We start from the raw sequence: 21,439 nt of genomic DNA on the forward strand, positions 1-21,439 counted from the left end.
AACCTGGTATGCAAACGCGGCTAAACAGACGTTTTTTAACCTACGTTTTCCAGCAGTCAGTTTCCATCTTTCAGAAGTGTTTTCCAAACATCCCGTGTACATGAGCCTTATCCACCGCCAGGTATAAGCAAAGGAAATGCACAGCTCTCATGCACCAGAGACAGGAGATTCTCCCAACAGATCGCTCAATCCTCAGCAATAAAACTTGCCTCACCTTGAAGGGAACAGCTCACAAACAAAGCCCAGAGAAAGAAAGCGCTTATGGTGCAGTATTTTTATTAAGTATATGAAAGCATCCACATGGAGCAATAAAACAGGGTAATCCACTTACAAAGATGGCTGCCGGACCATCATATGGATGCGGCGTCACGTGACGTCAGTACGTAGGCTCCTCCCTAAGTGCACAGTCTATCTGCCTTTAGTAAATCAACCCCATTGACTCACTGGATCCCTCTTTGCATTGGCAGCTAAATGCCTCGGAGAGCAGCAGTGTCACATTTTCATGTGCAAAAAAAAAAGGCGTATAGAACAAATGAGCTTAACGTTCTTCAAACATTTGAATTTTTCGAAGCCTGGAGTATAAAGCATAGACTGAATCTATTTTACCACGAAACCCATATACCTTAGAGATGTCAGTAATTAAAGGGATGAGTTGGCTGCACGGGGTCCCAATGACCCTTGCTACAAGCCAGTCATTTGTACTTGTTCCAAAGCCCGCAGCCAGCCGTGGGAGAGTAGGAACAATTATCATTCTTACAGAAGATGAAGTATCCCCCACATAGCAAAGCCTTCAGAGCACAAGTTCACCTTTAGAAGATTTTCCTCCTGTAATGCATGCTGAGCGTTTCTTATCTTTTCAGGTATATCCAATTATCCATCTTTTTCTCTTATGTGTCTTATGTCTTTGGGGCCCCTCCTGCTTCACATTTTGCTGCTTGCCATGGGCGAGCTATACGTTCTGGAAACCCCTTTTTACACCAAAGAGAACAGGGGCTGGGAACAGAGCTCATTAATATGAAGATGCCCATACTAAAATATTTTAGACACTTGCAGCTTTAGGAGATGGTGTTCAGGCAAGCTTTAAGGCTCCTTTAACATGGGCAGCCAGAGGACAGTAAAAACAGGCAGTTGTTCCGCATTTTTACTGACCCTCAAACGCCAACCTACAAGTGGATGTACACAAAAATAAAAAGTGTTGTGCAACTATTAAACATAAAATGCAAAAATACAACTCATGCATTAATGTTCTTAAAGTGGAGCTCCACCCAAAAGGGGAAGTTCCGCTTTAAGGACTGCTCCCCCGCTCCCCATTAAGGATTGGCACCTTTGGGGGGTGGGGGGGAGCTGGTACCCGAATTTGACAGGTACCCACTCCCATTTCCAGTCCACTGCATAGGCGATCGGAAGCAGAAGGTGTCCTCCCTCCCTCCCTGTAGTCTTTTAGGACACGTGACAGGTCCCAGAAGTCTATAGGACCATTTATGAAGTGCAGCGCTACTCGCGCATGCGCAGTGGATACCTGGCTGTGAAGCCGCACAGCCGGGTGCCCATACTGAAGATGCCAGCCTTCTGAAATACAGGACAGCCAGTGAAACAGGCTGCGGGGGGACACACCGCAGGACCGAGGGACAGGTAAGTGGCTGCTTTTTAAAAGTCAGTAGCTACAGTTTTTGTAGCTGCTGACTTTCATTTTTTGACAGGATAAGTGAAATTCCGCTTTAATACAAACGCCAGGTTCACACCTATGCAGTTTGCATTTGATCCGTTTCTGCAGTGCATTTTGCATTTTTGCACATGCGCTTTTGACGCGTTTTGCTTTTTTTTTCTTTTTCTTGTTGCTAGGCAATTTTAAAATGCAAAACACAGCAAAAACATGGCAAAAACGCACTACATGCTTTTCTGCAGCATTTCCTTTGAAGTGTATAGAACCAAAAACGCAAATGTTTGCATTTATAAAAGTCCCTGATTATTTCCAAAAAACGCACAGGGTGAAAACACGAAGATGTGAATGTGTCCCATAGGAAATCATGTTAAATGGACTGTAGAGTGTTTCTGCAAAACGCTGTGGAAAACGCTTAACCTAGGGTTATGTTATCAAATGTCTAAAACAAAGAGATCTAAATACAATGTTATGTTGACATATACTGTGAAACTTAAAAAAAAATATATCATAGGATACAATGAATACAATGAAGGGAGCAAAAAAATGAAACGTAATCCTCTGTTGACCAATAAAAAGTTCAACAATACATTCCCTTTCCGAGAGCTCCAACTATGTGCTGAGCTTTATAAAATCTTCATATATCCTGTGTGTGCAGAATACAGAGGTACAGTGTCCCCTTAAGGCTCACGCTCCCACATCACCTTTTCCAGCATTTTAATCCACACTTCCTGGTAGGCGGGATGACGTCACTAGGCCCCCTGTGCAATAAGTCCATCCGTGACTTTTCCTTGCTACTAAATATTGCATGGTCAACTGTTAGTGGTATTATAACAAAGTGGAAGCAACTGGGAACAACAGCAACTCAGCCACAAAGTGGTAGGTCACGTAAAATGACATGAGTGGGGTCAGCGCATGCAGAAGTGCACAGTGCGCAGAAGTCACCAACTGTCTGCAGAGTCAATAACTAAAGACCTCCAAACTTCATTTGGCCTTCAGATTAGCACAACAGTGTGTAGAGAGCTTCATTGAATGGGTTTCCATGGCTGAGCAGCTGCATTCAAGCCTTACATCACCAAGTGAAATGCAAAGCGTTGAATGAAGTGGTGTAAAGCACGCCACCACTGGACTCTACAGCTGTGGAGATGTGTCCTCTGGAGTGACGAATCACGCTTCTCTGTCTGGCAATCCAATGAACATGTCTGGGTTTGGTGGGTGCCAGGAGACTTGCCTGACTGCATTGTGCCAAGTGTAAAGTTTGGTGGAGGGAGAATTATAGTGTAGGGTTGTTTTTCAGGGGTTGGGCTTGGCCCCCTAGTTCCAGTAAAGGGAACTCTTAAGGCATTAGCATACCAAGACATTTTGGACAATTTCATGCTCCCAACTTTGTAGGAACAGTTTGGGGATGGCCCCTTCCTATTCCAACATGACTGCGCACCAGTGCACAAAGCAAGGTCCATAAAGACATGGATGAGCGAGTTTGGGGTGGAGGAACCTGACTGGCCTGCACAGAGTCCTGACCTCAACCCGATAGAACACATTTGGGATGAATTAGAGCGGAGAATGCGAGCCAGGCCTTCTCGTCCAACATCAGTGCCTAACCTCACGAATGCACTTCTGGAAGAACGGTCAAACATTCCCATAGACACACTCCTGTACCATGTGGACAGCCTTCTCAGAAGAGTTGAAGCTGTTATAGCTGCAAAGGGTGGGCCAACTCAATATTGAACCTTACAGACTAAGACTGGGATGCCATTAAAGTTCATGTGCATGTAAAGGCAGGCATCCCAATACTTTTGGTAATATAGTATATGTGTGTCTGAAACAGGAGTGTGTTTTAATGTATTTATAACCAACATCTCATTTTTCATATTTAGATAGAGGAGGTAATGGCAAAACTCTGTCTGTGTCCAGCTTTACTTCTTACCCCAAAGAAGCAACAGGAAGTGAGAGGAAATATCTCCAAAGTGAGGAAGGCCCCTCTTCAACAGTTGTCACCAAAACAGTTGTCTCCATAGGAAGATTTCCTTTCACCTTTTGTTTCCGGAACAGATGTAAAATTTTGGATTTTATGTCTCTAGTTCTCCTGCTGACATAGGACACCAGGACAAATATAGAGGGTGATTCTTCCTGACAACACTGTATCTAAACTTCGAATTACAGGTTTTTAAATAGATCCATTTTATTCAATGCAGTGGCTGCTCAAGTTTACATATAGGTTGACAGTAAAAGATCTAAATACAAGGGCCATGTGTATTCTAACTTGAATCTTGGTGTGCAGTCATCCAGTGTAAAAACAGGAGCTTCCTGTAATAAAGACCAACCACTGCTGCTCCCTCTCCTTGTGCAGGGTGACTGGTCTTGTCTCCGCCCCCTCCTGTAGTTTTCTGCAGACAGCCTGTAGGAGGTGGAGCCTGTTGGGTCCCTCCCACAGCCCTGCTCTCTGCACAGGCTTTGTACAGCATAGTGTTGATGTCACTGATATTTTTAGAAGGTAATACCTGGCTTTGTAAAGGCATTCTGTGCACACAAAGTGTAATTATATCCTATGTGGCTTTTGAGGAACATATTTTAATGAAGGTTTTTGCGCTCAGAGTTCAGCTTAAAACCACAAAGATTATTTTTACCCTATTTTCCAAACATTGGTCTGTCTTGGCGAAAAAAAAAAAGGCCCATATTTGCGCAAGACATGTCTTCTCACTTTATCTGTATTTGCATTCTCGAGCAATCATCAACTTTACTGATTCTATCTCAGCCATGTGAAGATTCTTACCTTGTGATAAAGGTGTTGTAAAGTGAGCCTGTACCTGGGATAAATATTTCAGGCAGAAGCATCCTGTAAAAAAAACACACAATACTTATGAACGGCGAGTGAATTCTCTGCTGACACAACTGAATGTGTTGCATAGCTCATCCCCTGCTGCATGCTGTAGTTCCTCCTGCCAGTCGCAGTGTTACTACTAGATATGTATTGGCCAGGAAAAGGAACCACAGTGCTTAGCAGGGGACATGCCAGGCAACTAGCATTCTCAGAAGCACATCAGCAATGGCAACCTACATACTGTCTTTTTCTCTACAGGTGTCCTTGAAGAAGACTTCCTGCCCTTTTTCAGAATGTTGCAAAACCTGAAAAGAACCAGGATTTTTTTTACATTTCTTGTGACATACAGGCAGGATCTGACTGTCCCCAGGATAAAGAATTTTCAGAGTGCTCCAGAAATGCACAAACGTAACTTTCTCAAGCCATTGCACATACAGTGAAGGAAATAAGTATTTGATCCTCTGCTGATTTTGAATGTTTGCCCACTCACAAAGAACTGATCAGTCTAAAAATCGAATGGTAGGTGTATTGTAACACTGAGAGACAGAATAGCAACAAAAAATATCAAAAGAAATGCAAGTCTAACAAATTATGCACTGATTTCATGTTCATGAGGGAAATAAGTATTTGATCCCCTAAAATTCAGCAGTATTTCTGGATACCAGGTGTCTTTCATACAGGTAACAAGCTGTATGAAGCAGTCTCTTAAAGGGAGTGCTGCTAATCTCATTTTGTTACCTGTATAAAAGACACCTGTCCACAGGAGCAATCAAACAATCAGATTCCAAACTCTCCACCATGACAAAGACCAAAGAGCTGTCCAAGGATGTCAGGGACAAGATTGTAGACCTACACAAGGCTGGACTGAGCTACAAAACTATCGCCAAGCAGCTTACTGAGAAGGTGACAACAGTTGGTGCAATCATTCGCAAATGGAAGAAACACAAAACAACTGTCAGTCTCCCTAGGTCTGGTGCACCATGCAAGATCTCACCTCGTGGAGTGTCAATGATCATGAGAACAGTGAGAAATCATCCCAGAACTACACGTGAGGATCTTGTTAATGATCTCCAGGCAGCTGGGACCACAGTCTCCAAGAAAACAATTGAAATCCTGCAGTGCCCGCAAGGTCCCTCTGCTCAAGAAAGCACATGTCCAGGCCCATCTGAAGTTTGCCACTGAACATCTGAATGATGCAGAGGAGGACTGATTGAAAGTGTTATGGTCAGATGAGACCAAAAATCGAGCTCTTTGGCATCAACTCAAATCACTGTGTTTGGAGGAGGAATGCTGCCTATGACCCCAAGAACACCATCCCAACTGTCAAACATGGTGGTGGAAACATTCTGCTTTGGGGGTGTTTTCCTGCTAAGGGGACAGGACAACTGCACTGTCAAAGGGACGATGGACGGGGCAATGTACCATCAAATCTTGGTTGAGAACCTTTTTCCCTCAGCCAGGGCATTGAAAATGCATCGTGGATGGGTGTTCCAGCATGACAATGACCCAAAACACAGGGCCAAGGCAACAAAGGAGTGGCTCAAGAAGAAGCACATTATGGTCCTGGAGTGGCCTAGCCAGTCTCCAGACCTTAATCCGATTAAAAATCTTTGGAAGGAGCTGAAAGTTCGAGTTGCCAAACGTCAGCCACCAAACCTTAATGACTTAAAGAGGATCTGCCAAGAGGAGTGGGCCAAAATCCCTCCTGAGATGTGTGCAAACCTGGTGGCCAACTACAGGAAACGTCTGACCTCTGATTGCCGACAAGGGATTTGCCACCAAGTACTAAGTCATGTTTTGTGAAGGGGATCATATAGTTATTTCCCTCATGAACATGCAAATCAGTGCATAATTTGTTAGACATGCATTTCTTTGGAATTTTTTGTTGCTATTCTGTCTCTCCGTGTTACAATACACCTACCATCGATTTCTAAACTGATCATTTCTTTGTGAGTGGGCAAACATTCAAAATCAGCAGGGGATCAAATACTTATTTCCTTCACTGTATTTCCATTTGCTCTGGCAGAGACCCCTCCCGTTACCCCACTTATGAAGCCAGTTGCTGTGCAACATTTATTTGAGACTTTTAGGCAGGGGTCTCCAAACTGCAGTTTACTGTCCTTCAGACCTAAGGTTGGCCGGACCCTTGGAAGTAGAAAGAGTCCTGACTTCCGCAGAGTCCTGACTTCTTTGGTATCACTGGGAGGAATAGCGCACCATCATTACTGTCATTGGGCCCCATTGTTGGGTGTCATTGGGAGGAATTGTGCCTCATCATTGGGAGAAATTGTGACCTGTTATTGGGAGTTTTTCTGCCCCTTTAATGGTGTCAGTAAGGGGAATTATGCCCCAGTGTTGGTATCGGTGGAAAGAAATAGTGCCTCAAGGGTCAGATAAAAGGGTCACATCTGGCTCCCGGGCTGCAGTTTGGAGACCACTGCTCTTAGGGCTTGTTTAGACACATGATGCCCTTTGAAGATGTATCATCAGTGAATTGCTTTTTAGAGGGCATTTTATTGGTATTGAAGAGGCATTATGTCACCTGCTCACTGCCTGTTTTACCCCTAAACACCATCATGCCACAACCATGAATGGGTTGCAGTACTGCCCCATTCAGGTGAATGAGCCATGTTCAGCAGAAGGTACTGCTGGCCCAGTGCAACAGGGGGGATCTTATGGCTGTGTTTTTACCGCATTCCCCCAACCGCAACTAGTGTTGAAAGCAGGCATTTGAGGGAAGGTTTTAATGCTCCTCAAACGCCTATGAAAATTATACACATGGCAGCACACAGTGTTGTTCACACTGAAGCGTCAAAATTGACACCTCATGTCAAGTCAGGAGGAGTCGAAGCCTTTCAACGTCTCCCATTCAAGTTTATGCTGATGCTCCTCATAGGTCTGGCAGGCGTTTGCGGGGCATTAATACCATTAAGTTCATTATAGGCATTTGTGGTGCGCTTTTGACGCTTGTAAAATGCCTATAAAACACCTCAAAACCGCTCATAGGGCATTTGGGGAGTGTTTTTAATGCTTGTAAAACGCCTAACGCCTGTCAAATACTATAGTACTACTTTGGGAAGAAGTCAAGTGTGAACAATCCCTAAACAAGGTCTTATACTGTGGATAAAATACCTGACCATCACACCTACCTATGTAGTAAAAAGTAGGTGGACACCCTTCCAATTTTATGAATTCAGGTGTTTCCAGTGAAGGGTTCTAGTGAAGGGAACGATACAAAATACAAAGCCATTTTAGACAATTGTACACTTCCAACATTGTGGGAATGGTTTTGAGAAGCCCCTTTTCTATCTGTGCCCCTGCGTACAAAGCCAGACCCATAAAGACATAGCTTGATGAGTTTAGTATGGAGGAACTCAGGTGTCCTGCACAGAGCAATGACCTCAACCTTATTGAAAAGCTTTGGCATGAATTGTGAGCCAGGTCTTCTCATCCAGCGTAAGTACCTCACAAATGGGCACAGATTCTCACAGACACACTCCAAAATCTTGTGGGAATCTTTCCCAGAAGAGTGGAGGCTGATATAGGCGGAAAAAGGGCCAAAGCCATATTAACCACTCCCCCAACACCCTATAGCAGAAATAGTGCAACAGGGTGGCAGGGGTGCTCAAAATCACGTATACATACGTGATTTTGCATTTCCAGGTAGGCGGCGCGAGCGAGCCGCGTGTGCCCTACCCGCACCACCATTCACTGCCGTGGTTGTCAATCGCCGGGTCCCGGCCGATGATTACCGAGGATCTCCGACCGGGAGGAGGGCTGCTTTGTTTACTAACAGACCTCCTCCCCTATACAATACAGATCTCTCCCCTGTCAGCTCCTGCACAGCAGAGCAATAGAAAGCAGAGTGCTTACGCAGTAAAGTACAACACACAGCACACAGTTAACCCTTTGATCATCCCCCATGTTAACCCCTTAATGCCCAGTGCGATTAGTACAGTGTCGGTGCTTTTTATTAGCACTGATCACTGTATTAGTGTCACTGGGGATGTCAGTTAGAGTTAATCAGTTCCTCCTCAGTGTCAGAATGCCCGCCGCAGTCCCACTATAAGTCGCTGATCACTGCCATTACTAGTATAAATAAATAAATAAAAATTCCAGTATATATACCGCCATTTGTAGATGCTATAACTTTCACATAAACCAATTAATTTACACGACATGTAGCAGAATACATTTTGGTCTAAAATTATGACTAAATTTGATTTTTTCAAATGTGCCACATCACTGCTAAGAGGTCCAGATACAACTTTATTCCATTAAAGTTCAGGGGCACAGTTCAAAAGGTTTGGGGGGGGGGTCTAAGTGCCCCCTTCATCAGGGCTTGACTGGCAACAAAGTGAAAAAAAACAGAAGTGAATTGGACCTACAATGGTATTTTTTCCAGTGTGAATCAAAAGCACAGGCCTAATTAGCAGCTTATTTGGCAGCCTAAACATCACTTCTGGTTTGTTCACTTTGTTGCCAGTAAAGCCCTGATTAAGGGGACACTTAGATCCCCTAAACGCATTGACTATTTTTTGAATTGTACCCCTGGCCTTTAATGGAATAAAATTGTATCTAGACCGTCTAGCAGTGGTGTGGCGCTTCAATTTCAACTCTTTTTTACATCCCACTACAAGACAAGGAGACTGTGGAGATCCTCTGGGGTGTAGAAGCCGCCTGCCCAGGAATCAGATCATTTACACCAACAATAATACCTTAAGATAACAATACCAGTATAATAAACCTGCAGATTCAGCACTATCTTTCCACTTTTCTCAACTAAGCTGAGATAACAACATCGTTCTGTTGCAGGCAGGAGGAAGCATTTCCTCAGTCTCCTCTTCCCCGAGTGATCAGCCTGCAACACTGTAACTTTATAGTCACAAGGAGAGAGGCTACAACAGGGGCTGATCTGTGTCAGATATTTGTGAACACAGCCAAGAACTGCACAAGCACAAGGATTTACATGTCTTTGTCCTTCTCTAAGCTAGCATCTCAGTCCAGGAAGTAGATACAGACTCTGGATGATGCCTGAACAAAAATGGCTCCATTCTTCAGGAGAGAAAAACAGAGGAAGGCATTGTGAGTGGTAATAAATACCTTTCTAAACATGGATACATCTACCATAAAAAAAATAAATCTGTTACGTTTGCTTTAGTTTGACATTTGGAATGCCAAAAAGTTTTCATTAACTTCATAAGTCTGTGGATTTCTGTTCACTACTAGTACTCAGCAGAACTGGTGATCAAAGGTCTCAGGTTAACTTCGGGTGAATGCATTTGTTACCAAAACAGTGTTAAGTAGGCAGAAAGTATTGTCCCTTGTTATATTATTTACAGTGAACATGCCATCATTTTCTGCTATGTTGGACTATAAAGGAAGATTGACCAATCATTAGGCACACCCAGAGGTAAAGCCAGGTAAACAGTATTCAAATACATACATGGAAGTTGATTCACCTATCTAAAGACCTGTACTTCTGTCCATCCAGTCTTAAGGTTTGTACAGCCTGACTGGTGACCTGACTTTTTTTTTGATTGGACAGTGAAAGAGCAGTTGTAGTCCAATGATATCTCTTTTTTTTTGCTCTCCCCCACTGTCAGTGTGTTCCTATTCAACACATGTGCATGCAAGAGACCTGCTCAATCATAGCCAGTGAGCCAATGACATCAAGAGCGTGGGGGCAGGGTCGAGCCGCATTCCATGTGTGAATGGACACTTGGGAACGAGCCTGCTCCAGTGCCCCCATAGCAAGCTGCTTGCTGTGGAGGCACTAGGCAGGAGGGAGGGGCCAGGAGCTCCAGCGGGAGACCCGAGAAGAGGAGGATCTGGCCTGCTCTGTGCAAAACCATTACACAGAGCAGGTAAGTATAATATGATTGTTATTTTTAAACAACAAAAAAAATCTGCCTTTAATATCACTTTACACCCCGGTCACATCAAGCCTGACTTTGAAATCGTGTGATTTACAGTGAACTCGCACTATTTCAAAGTCGGGGGATATGCTGATTTCTGGTGTGATTAGCGAGACATCTGACACAGATGTCTATGCAAATCGCACCAAAAGTAGTGCATGTGCTACTTTAGAAATCGGTGCGGCTCCGACCAAGTCAGAACCGCATCGATATAAACGCTGTAATTGCGGATAATAGGGTGCGACTTGGCATGCAATTTGCAAGTCGCATGGCATGCAAATCGCATACCGAGTCGCAACCAGTTCGACCGGGGTCTTAAAGATCCTCAGGTACAATTTTGTGTATGGTGGGCCCCCAAAAAAAGCTTTAATCACAATTATAACGCCTTAATTAGAAAATTACAGATAGTTTCTGGCATCTCAAATACAGCATGACAACAGTAAAAGATTCCCAACCTCATCCATAGTTTAAAGTTTGCATTGAACCTACTACTAAAACCGACATTTCGATTCAGTCCAATTCTGTCTAAGCTTAGTGCATTGTATGATCACATTGTGTGGCCAGACTTTTTAAACTACAAATATAAAAACATAGAGAAGCTTTATAAAATCACAGAATTCAAATTCAACCAAAGCAAAGAGGTATTAAAGTGAAAGCAGGCCGCTGCCAAAGCAAGAGTCCAAAAAATGTTCTTGCTGCTGCAAAACAGCTTGAGAACCTGGAAATCGCAAAATCCCACCCAAAAAGGTGCTAAAGAACTATTAAAATTGGAAATTAAACCCTCCAAATCAAAGAAAAGTCAGAAATTGCTGCAGAATATTTTTGAAGTCTGTTCACACTCACAGGCTTCAAAAATACCCCTTTAATTCTGCCCAAAACGGTGCCAAGGGTGTGTGTGTGTGTTGGGGGGGGGGGGGGTGTAAGATAAAAAAATGTAACTCACCCAGCCCAAGAAAAAGCTGGGACACTCCACAGCTACTGCAGAATATCTTTGAAATCTAATATTCAGGGAGTTCACAAATGCCCCTTTTGACTTTGCCCAATAAGGTGCCAAGGGGGAGGAAGGGGGGGGGAGTAAGATCAAAAGTCTGACCCACCCATCCCAGGAGTAAGCTGGAACAACTGACAACTGCTGCAGAACATCTTTTACATTTAATCATCAGGGAGTTCACAAATGCCCCTTTTAATTTTGCCCAAAAAGGTATCAAGGGGGAGGAAGGGGGGAAGTAAGATCAAAAGTCTGACCCACCCATCCCAGGAGTAAGCTGGAACAACCAACAACTGCTGCAGAACATCTCTGCCATCTAATTATCAGGGAGTTCACAAATGCCCCTTTTAACTTTGCCCAATAAAGTGCCAAGGGGGAGGAGGGGGGGGGGGAGTAAGATCAAAAGTCTGACCCACCCATCCCAGGAGTAAGCTGGAACAACCGACAACTGCTGCAGAACATCTTTTACATCTAATCATCAGGGAGTTCACAAATGCCCCTTTTAACTTTGCTCAAAAAGGTGCCAAGGGGGAGTTAACAAATGTCCCTTTTAATTTTGCCCAAAAAGGTGTCAAGGGGGAGGACGGGGGGAAGTAAGATCAAAAGTCTGACCCACCCATCCCAGGAGTAAGCTGGAACAACCAACAACTGCTGCAGAACATCTCTGCCATATAATAATCAGGGAGTTCACAAATGCCCCTTTTAACTTTGCCCAATAAAGTGCCAAGGGGAGGAAGGGGGGGGGAGTAAGATCAAAAGTCTGACCCACCCATCCCAGGAGTAAGCTGGAACAACCGACAACTGCTGCAGAACATCTTTGACATCTAATCATCAGGGAGTTCACAAATGCCCCTTTTAACTTTACCCAAAAAGGTGCCAAGGGGGAGTTCACATATGCCCCTTTTAACTTTGCCAAAAAAGGTGTCAACGGGGAGGAAGGGGGGAAGTAAGATCAAAAGTCTGACCCACCCATCCCAGGAGTAAGCTGGAACAACCGACAACTGCTGCAGAACATCTTTGAAGCACAAAGTGTATAATATCTTATCATCCGTTACCTAAAACTTTAACCCAACAACCATTTTTAAAAACCCTGTGCAGCACTTCTGTGCCAGAGGAGTTAACGAGACCATCAGACCCCCAAATCCAGTCTTCCCAGGTCTAGATTCTCTTCTTTGCATCGCTTCATGCACAAAACTCCCAAGGGGACCGGCTCAAATGACAACAATATGTCTCCAATTAAAAACATAGGGCCGTACATCTGTGCTAATATGGATTTTTTTTTCACTCTTTAGCCAATCAGCAGTGATCTGTGAAAGCGATCCGTATCCATTTAGGAGCCGCAGACCTGACAGCATGCACAACCCAAACCCCCCTCTTATTTTATTATCTTATTTATGTAAACTGCATTCGTCTGCGCCAGGCGGTACTTAGAACTGTGCGCAATGCTGTCAGAAGACGCAAATCCCTTTTTATTTTTCGGAACGCATGCCGCTTTACGGAAAGATCGTGTCCTTTTTATAGCCTTTCCAGACCAATGTCAGCGATGGTAGTAGAAAATTGTTCTAAATACACCGGCGTCGCTGGCAGGCAGGGGGCTTGGGAAAACCCCTGAGTGTATAAATATATACGTTTATGTATCTGGAAGGCACCCAGCCGTCGGGGTGCGGGGAACACAGCGCAATTAACCTCTTAGGCGCTGGAAGGAGAGCGAGCAGCGTTGCAGCGACAGCGGTTCGGAATGCATTGGGGGGGTCGCACGGGTATGACAGGTAGTTTTTGTTGCAAGACTGTGATGGCATTTTTTTTTTAGTTAGGGTGAGACTCACCTGGAGCAGTTGGCAGGTTCTTGCGTTGACAGGCATGCGGCGGATCGCAGTCTAGGAGATCCCAGAGATCAGATTGGAGATAGGGGGGAGCAACAGGGGAAAGAAGAGAGGGATAAGGATGACGGAGAGCCCCCCCACCCTCCTCTCCAGTCAGCTGGCTGCAATCCCCCTCCAGACAGGACAGTCACACACTCACGCCTGGCCTGGCTAGTACGCCGTCTATGCCTTGATCTCTGGCTGCTGTGTTGCCATCCTCCTCTGATTGCTGTGGGTGACTCCCCTCCTCTCCCTCCCTCCCCAGTCGCTGGCTGTCTCTCCTCCCTCTCTGTGATATATGTACAGTACCACTCAGTGTACACAAGCTGCTGGGAGCAAGATGGGCTCTGCATACCGGCTGGAACAACCGCGCAATCCTTCCAGCAACCGCGGCGCAGAGCCACGCGCAAATCATCTGCGACATTGTCACCAGAAAATTGCAACTAATTATTATATTGCAAAGCGCGTCTTTTATAAGGAGCACTACCTACCGATAATTCGCTTGTTGGCCAAAATACCTGTATATACAATCGTTTCAATCGTACGTGAAATGTCGCAAACAGGGATTTTCCAATTTCTGACGCATAGGTTACATGCAACAGGAACACGCATGTTTACTTGTTGTACTAGTGAAAATGTTTCAATCTGCACGATTTAACCCTAGTTTCACACCTACGCGTTTTCCGCAGCGCTTTGCGTTTTGCAGTCCATTTAACATGATTTCCTATGGGACATGTTCACAGTTCTGCATTTTCACTGTGCGTTTTCTGGAAAGGGTCAGGAACTTTTTTTAAGGGCCAGTTCACACTATAGAAACACAGTCCAGATGCATTCCTGATGCGTTTTTGCAGGCACGTATTCGGAACGTTCTGGTGCATTTTTATGCATTACAGTTAATTTTTTCCTCGCTCTTTTCCTTAATTTATATAGGGACATGTGCGTTCCAATGCGTTTTTGATGCGTTTTACCGTTCCAGTACAGTTCTGTACAGAAAAAATGCAGCCTGTTCTACTTTTTTTTCTGCACCCGGAACGCACTGGAACTGCATGCACTGATGTGAACTATTAGGGCTCATGTACACTGCAGCTGCTAAACTGACATTTAGGAGCAGGGGCGGACTGACAACTCATAGGGCCCCTGGGCAATAGGGGATCATGGGGCCCCTGTGTCCTTGCCCAAACTCAAAAAAGCCTATTAAAAATGGTACCAGGGGCATCTCATGGGGCCCCCTACTGACCCCGGACCCTCAGGCAGTGCCCAAGTTTCCAAATGGTCAGTCCGCCCCTGTTCAGGAGCTGTTCAGCGTTTCTTTCAGCAGCCCCTGAACTCTCCCTAATGTTTTCCTATGTGTCCATTTACACATCGTTGTATACAGTCGCTTACAGGCAGTTGAGTTTACAGTCGTTTTTTTGAATGCACCAAACTTGCGTTCAAGAGTAGATTTTACAGGCGTTTCAAACACTTGTAAACGCTTGTAAACTCGGTTAACCACGTTTATAAGCGTTTGCTTTTAGAAGCATTTTTTAACTGTTCCATATCCAGATGCTGTCCGGAGCCTTTTTTCATCATCAGAAATGCATGCAAAGCGTTTTCCATGTGTTCAAATGGACCCAGTACACCAGCGCAGTCAGTTGCAGGTTTCGTGTGAAGGAAAAAATGGTAGAATGTGCTGCATGACTAGTGCACCAGAGATCGGTTCATCCAGATCCCCTTACCTATAACTCTTACTTAAATAAAAACATGACACCGATTTGGAGTAAATGGCCAACGTGGCCTTTTATTATTAACCACACAATTTTAAACACCAAACCAATTCCTTATACAGAAAAACATACCAATTTTGTTGTTGGTCTTCGAAGGCCCCATCCACAAATTATCTGAAATGCACCTGCGGACCCCATATACCACCAGGCCTCCAGCCGCAACCACCCAGCTCGGAGAGAACCTTACCATCCGCAGTGCAGCACCACCACATTCCAGTTAAACCTTGGTTAACTGGAATGTTCCCCGGGCACACCATGCCACCGATGGGTCCCACACCATTCTCTGTACCTTCAAGATAATACCCGCCTCCAAAGACCAACAAACCGCCACAACACGCTGGGTGAGCCCTTACCCATGCGTGCCCCACCACAAACGGACTGCTCTCTGCACACCATCCTGTAAACCCAGAGACCACAAATCCGTCCCAACTGCGTTAAGATGTACCCCATCATTCCTCAGATACCGCCAGGTATCCACCTCCAACTCCAAATGCCGGACCACCAACCCCCCATTCCGAATAAAAAAGCGCCCCACCTCCTTGTTGACCTTTATCCGCGCTTTATTGAGCCGCTCCACCGACCGCGCCAAACGCCAAGAGGCGCGGGCTACCATATCCGACCATACCAACACCATGTCCGGATAATCCCTCCGCAAAATCAGAAAGTCCATCTTTACGTCCCTCACCAACTCCCGCATGGACCGAACTCCCAGATCATTACCCCCCGCATGCAATACCAGAACATCCGGTGGCCTATCCAGACTAGCAAAACGCCAAACTTCAGGCACCACACGACCCCACAACATCCCCGGCACACCTATCCATCACACGCAAGCCTCCTGTCTAGTCAATCCCAACTGTCGCCCATTAGGCCTCACATCCGCCCGCCTGTCCCCCCAAAAAACGTAGGAGTGCCCCAGGATCCACACCAGGCGCACCGCTCCATCTGAAATAAAAGAGCAAGAACTACCACCAGAACAAAAAATGGCACATAGACAGGACAAACTCCCCCCAACCCAGGGACAACAACCCGGGATCCAACCTTAATCAACCCAACAGATGCGGACGAATGTACAAGCGAAACCTCTGGGAATCCCACCTACCAATACGTTTTACCGCCGCATCTGACAAACCCCACCGGGCGGCCTCCGTAGCCGCCCCAATCCGAAACGAGTGAGAAGCATACAAAGATGCATCCAAACCCACAACCTTCAAACAGCGTCGAAAAACCGACACAAATTGAAAACGAGTTAACGGGGACCCATCCTCATGCATGAAAAAGGAGCCACTCCCCACCGGACGACGGGACAAAAAGTCACGAACCGCCCGCACCGGGCACACTAATGATGTAGGAAGGGCAAAAAACCTCACCCGCGCACCACGACCCAATTGGTCCGTCTTGGACCGACGGACGAACACCTCCACCCAATCACTAGAGACCCTGACATCATCCCCCAACAACCCCCCAAGAACGGATTTGGATGGACTGACAAGCTCCCCAATACGCAATGCCCCAAAGAAAGCCACCGCAAAGGCCGCCCGAAATAAGCACACCTCAAAGTCTGAAAAGCAAACACAGCGCAGATGCTCAAACAACGATCCTAGCAACTCGAAGGACACCGGACGATGAGAATCCTTACTGCGACAAGCCCTACGGTAACCTCGAAGAGCCTGTCGTACCCAAAATTCTTTCGTGAAGTCCCGACACCCTTGAAGCTTAAAGAGGAAGGCCAAGTCAGCCAACCGCCTATCCATCGCAGCAGCCGACACCCCCCGTTCTAAGTTCCTTGCCAGAAAATACAAAACAGCCACCCCTACCTCCGGGCCCCACGGATCTATCTCGACCTGTTGTAACAAATCCCGCCACTCTCGCCAGACCTTCGAGTATGCCGACCATGTCGCCTCACTCACCGACCTCCGGATCCAACCTGCAACGACCCCAAGGCAATCTCCCACAGCCAGTCGGGACAAGGAACCCCGTGTTGCTCCGCCGCCGGCGCCAACTCTCGGAATTTGTCCCACTGAAAACGAGACAAAGCGTCAGCCAAAATGTTATCAACCCCAGGGAGATGCACAGCATGGAGAAAAACGTTCAGCTGCAGGCAACGCAACACTAAATGGCGAAGCAAGCCAACCACTGGTTGTGAGGAAGCCGAGACCCGGTTGATGACCTGGACCACCCCCAAGTTGTCGCAATGAAAACTAACCTTCTGATTCCTAAAATGTTCACCCCAAACCTCAACCGCCAATACCACCGAAAAAAGTTCCAACAGCACCAGGTTACTAAGGAAACCCGCCGCAGCCCAAGAAGAAGGCCACGGAGCCGCACTCCACCGCCCCTTAAAAAAGGCCCCATATCCCCCGGAAGCCGCCGCATCCGTGAACAATTCTAAGTCAAAATTACTGACTGGTCCCGACATCCACAGCGCCCGTCCGTTAAGTCATCCAAAAAGGTATGCCAAATCCTCAAGTCCTCCCGATGTTCCCTAGTTAAACGAATTAAATGCAAAGGGGAAATAATACCCGCCGTCGCCGCCGCCAGCCGTCGGCAAAATACTCGCCCCATCGGCAGGATACGACAAGCGAAGTTCAGCTTACCCAGCAACGACTGCAAGGCTCGTAGCTGAATTTTTCGCTTGCCCAGCACCCCACGAATTTCCCCTTGTAGGGCTAACAATTTTCCCCTGGCAGCCGGCACTCCATGGCATCCGAATCCAAAACGATGCCCAGAAAAGTCATCACTGAAGCCGAGCCCTCAGTCTTGTCCAAAGCCAATGGAATCCCGAAACGGTCAGCAACGTGTTGCAACGTAGCCAACAAAACCGCGCAAACCCTGGAAGCGGGCGGGCCCACGCAAAGAAAATCATCCAAATAATGGATGACCGAATTTATCCCAGAGACATCCCGCACCACCCACTCCAAGAACGAACTGAACCGCTCAAACAAAGCGCAAGAAATCGAACACCCCATGGGAAGGCACTTGTCAACGTAAAACGAGCCCTGCCAATGGCACCCCAGAAAACGAAAACTATCCGGATGTACCGGCAACAAGCAAAATGCGGACTCAATATCTGACTTCACCATAAGCGAACCGCGCCCATAATGACGAACCCAGAAAACTGCCGCATCAAACGATGTGTAAGACACCGAACAGGACTGCGGATCGATGGCGTCATTAACCGACCCCCCTTTGGGGAAAGACAGGTGATGAATCAACCTGAACGAATTCGGCTCCTTCTTGGGCACCACCCCCAAGGGTGAAACCACCAGATCTGAAAACGGAGCGCAAGAAAACGGCCCGCCCATACGTCCCAGCCCCACTTCCTTACTCAACTTCGCCGAAACCACCTCAGCATGCTGCACCGCCGACCGTAAGTTGCGAGCTAAAGGGGGGATCGAAGTCAAACTACACGGAATACGAAAACCCTCCGAAAACCCCACCTATTTAGGAAAGGCCGCATCCTTTCCACTTTCACCGGAGTTGTCCCTCTTACTCGCATGCTCTCCGGGCAGGCCTCTACCCCGCTTGAAACAGCGCGACAAAGGGTGGGAGCCGCCGCAACCTGAACACTCATGTTTAAAACGGCAGGACCCCCCGAAACGACACGCGCCCTCTTGGAACTGCCAACATACACCCCTACGCTTTGAGGCCGATTGTCCTGGGGAGAATGAACCACCGACCCCACACTGAAAAAACGAACCGGGAGCCCGCACGGGAGTCATGAGGCGCATCCAAAGGCCAATGTCCTTATGGTCCCAACGCAATGAAGGGCGAACAGCCCGCCTCTGCCGAAACTGCTCGTCGTATCGAAGCCATGCGGTCCCACCGTAAACCCTGTTAGCCTCGCTAATGGCATCCAGGTAACAAAAGAGAGCTGAGCAATGCTCAGGAGTCTTCTCCCCAATGACACTGGCCATGATCGCAAATGCCTGCATCCAATTCGCAAATGTCCGCGGGATAAAACGAAAACGCCGCTTCTCAGCGTCCTCACGCCTACCCTCGTCAACCCGCGACCCATCTAACGGAAAACGCTCCAAAGGCAAGAGTGTGAAAATGTCCACATACTCCCCTCTCCAAATCCGCTCCCGAACCTCCGACGGCAAGTGCGCACCCAAAGGGCCCTCAAAACAGACATATACCTCACCCTTGGCCGAGTCCGCCACGCCTACCGTCCCGGAGACCCCAGCACCCCCATCTACAACCCCAGAAACCAGAGCACCTGTTTCCGCTGTAACCACCCCTGGCGCAGAACCAGGAGGGGGAGAAACCCCCGAGCTCCGCCTGTCCCCTCCCTCCTGCTCTAGGACCCCGACACCCGGCGGCGGAAGCCACGCCGAAGCAGGCCCAGGGGCCCTACCCTCACCCTGCTCAAAACGCCGCAACAAATCCCTCAGGCCGAATATCAAATCGCCGAGACCCCCCCCTAAACCTGACGCGGGAACGCCCACATCCCTCTCCGCCGAGGCCGCGCCCCCGCCCACCCCCAACAGGTCCCGAAGCGCAGAAGAGAATAAAATAGGGAACTCACCAGGCTGCCCAGGAGATGTCCCATCAGCCGCGCTTCCCGACTCCATCGCTGCAGAGCGGCCAGCTGTCACCCCCTCATCGGGTTCAGACAGCTCGCCCTCCGATCTGTCGACCTCCTCTTGACGGCTGCATGGCCTCCCCGTCCCAGGAGCCACGGGTCCCTCCGGGCCGTGCCGCAGCCGACTCCGCCGCCCGGCACCAGCCACGCCCCTCGATGTCCCTGGTCTCCGTCCTGTCACGATCTCCTCAGCACTCTGCCCAGAGCCGCCCTTCTGCTGGATCCTCTTCAGAGCTGCCGCTCCATGCCGTACAGGAGGCCCGCCAACTGCAGCAGGGGACAGCCCGGCAGCCGCAGCGCTCCGTCTCCCACGTTGGGCTCCCTCCCTGGCATGCACCTTGCCAGTGGAGGAGCCGTTACCATCCCGTCTCCGTTGCCGTGCGGGCGGGGGGGAGGGGCTTCCTCCGTGCGAAACCCCGCCCGCCGAGCTCCGCCGAAGCTGAGGATTCCTCCCGGCTCCCCCGCGAGCAGAGGCAAGAGAGTGCCTTGCCTGCGGGGCCGGAGGGTCCCGTGTGGGGCTCCTGATGCGGCGCTGAGCTCTGGGGGGTGGGGAGTCCGGGCTGAAGCGCTCCGGAGGCCGAGACCTCCGAGCACGTGGGCGCTCCCGCCCCTCTTCCTCCGGCAGTAAGCCCGGGCCCTGCGATAAGCCCGGGTCAAGGGACAAGTCCGGGTCCTGCAAAAAGGCAGAGACCCGGCTCTGCAACCAGTCTATTCCACGTGAGGCTGCCGCCTCACGCAGCTGGGCCACCAGACCATCCATAACAGCCCACTGTCCCAGGGAAAAGGCCCTAATGATGCTGGCGTGGGTAGGGTGTGAGGGGAGCTCACTGAAGCTCACTCACCAACGTCCAGCTCCGAATGACCGCCCCCCCACCCAGGCCACCCCACCCAAAGGTGCCAAGGAGACCACCCACGTTCTCCCTCTACCAACCAGCTCCCACCTAAACATTTTCAAACCCCCTGCACTGACTTAACCCTTTCTAGCCTTCCTTACCCACTCTAGGCCTAGTCATGCCTGCCCTGCGCTACTTCTTTCCTGTCATTTACGCTACGGGCATTACTTTATGCTCATGATGGGATCCATAGTGAATACAACCAGAAAAGACAGGTCATCTCAACCAGGGGCGGACTGACCATTTGGAAACTCGGGCACTGCCTGAGGGCCCGGGGTCAGTAGGGGGCCCCATGAGATGCCCCTGGCACCTTTTTCATAGGCTTTTTTTAGTTCGGGCAAGGACACAGGTGCCCCATGATCCCTATTGCCCAGGGGCCCCATGAGTTGTCAGTCCGCCCCTGCTCTCAACACATGCTACTCTCTCTACTTCTGTTCTCTCTATTCCTCTCAAAATGTCTGAAATAGTTAATTATGTACTATTTTTCAGTGCATTCTGGGCATTTGGGAGGGTCTCCTGAGGTTATCTTTTAAAAACGTTTCTGAACGCAAACATGCATAAATGTGGCTAAACACCGCATAAATGCAGTATGCAAACATGGCTAAACGGACATTTTTTAACCTACATTTTCCAGCAGTCAGTTTCCATCATTCAGAAGAGTTTTCCAAGCGCCCCGTGTACATGAGCCCTTACAATGACAACCATATAACCTACTTTCTGTGCGTTTTGGATGCAGAAAAAACGTAACTGAAACGTATGTAGTGTGAACCAGGCCTAAGGGCTAGCTTACACTAGATGCAGTCCAGTGCATTTTTTTCTGCATCAAAAATGCAATGAACAGTCTTTTCCATGTATTCCAATGGCCCTAGTTCACACCAGTGCAGTAAGTTCCAGTCAGTTTCCAGTGCACGAAAAAAAAGTAGAACCTGCTGCATTTTTTTCTGCGCAG

The 21,439-nt window shown here is 47.9% G+C and overlaps 1 protein-coding gene and 1 pseudogene across 6 annotated transcripts in view; both read right to left on the minus strand.

Annotated features, from left to right (window-relative positions):
* Window positions 1-13,466, minus strand: part of PRR5 (proline rich 5) — a 148,678-nt gene extending 135,212 nt beyond the window's left edge. For 3 of the 6 annotated variants that reach the window (XM_089680785.1, XM_089680783.1, XM_089680787.1), the window contains exons 1-2: window positions 13,214-13,466; window positions 4,434-4,496 (exon numbers count right to left, since the gene is read on the minus strand). The gene's annotated coding sequence lies outside the window, so the exon portion shown is untranslated. The remainder of the gene's footprint in view (window positions 1-4,433; window positions 4,497-13,213) is intronic. The other 3 variants (XM_089680788.1, XM_089680784.1, XM_089680789.1) reach the window with 1 other exon arrangement.
* A 1,809-nt stretch (window positions 13,467-15,275) lies between these two features.
* LOC149459782 (uncharacterized) lies at window positions 15,276-16,054 on the minus strand (annotated as a pseudogene).
* Window positions 16,055-21,439: the final 5,385 nt, after the last annotated feature.

Source organism: Staurois parvus, unplaced genomic scaffold (genome assembly GCF_062004578.1).
Source record: "Staurois parvus isolate SC_StPar_1 unplaced genomic scaffold, SC_StPar_1.0 ptg000249l, whole genome shotgun sequence".
Lineage (NCBI taxonomy): Eukaryota > Metazoa > Chordata > Amphibia > Anura > Ranidae > Staurois > Staurois parvus.